Source organism: Aedes albopictus, chromosome 3, assembly GCF_035046485.1.
Source record: "Aedes albopictus strain Foshan chromosome 3, AalbF5, whole genome shotgun sequence".
NCBI classification, from domain to species: domain Eukaryota; kingdom Metazoa; phylum Arthropoda; class Insecta; order Diptera; family Culicidae; genus Aedes; species Aedes albopictus.
The window spans coordinates 169,142,662-169,143,615 of NC_085138.1; positions in this window are offsets into that span (position 1 = coordinate 169,142,662).

Here is a 954-nt window from a genome sequence, read left to right on the forward strand (position 1 = left end):
TCCATTACAGTAGATAGTCGAGGATTGCAGCATCGTCAACATCCAGGTTGTAGCAGCATTGGCCTGTAAATCTCAGGGGATTAAAAACGGTGCAGCATTCTGTCTAGCTTCGGTGAGACATATTCACTTCCGACCCACCTCTGTGTCGTAAACAAGTACTCGATTCTGGAAGTACCTCTTGTACAAAAATCTTGTACAGGTACCCGGGTATCCTAGACGCAGGACGTATCGGCAATAGAATTCTGCAAGGTGACGTCACGAATGAACGTTCGGTTCATTCTCGTTCGTCCCATCCTTTTCCCTCTCACGCGAATTTTGACATTTTCCGGTGGTTTGTTTTGATTCCCATTCGTTGCCGTTCTTTTCTCTCTCGGAGAGAAAATTGAGGTTAAATTTCGGTGCAAAATTCTATAGCTGCCCTACTGGCGCTATTGAAGGCGTTCCTTACATCCAGAGCTATTACTACACATGATGGCACAAATTTCCCAATTGGAAGAGAACGTGCCTCTGGAGCCGACCTACTGATACCTGATACTACTGCACAGTAGAATAACTTCGAACGAAAGCAAACATGGTCATTGATTGGCAAAAAAATCTCTGTTACCAACTGTGGAAGTGCCCATTGAACAACAGACTGAGAAGCAGGCTCTGTCCCAGTGCGAACGTTCAGTCAAAAACCTAAGAAAAAGACAAAGAGTCGTACCTAGGCAGCCGCCGGTATCGTACATTGTTGATGGTGGACTGCCTTCCATGAAACAGAACGTGGTGATATGTGTAATACACTAATACACTGCCTTGTTCTGCTGCGAAATTTGCAACTACTCAGTCGTAATACCACATTCCCAAGCTCTTACCTGTTGGAACAGACATCACTTATCATATCAAACTGTGTAATTGATTAGTTTAATCTCAATAGTTGATAATGTCAATTAATTTCCATGCATATATGCCTGG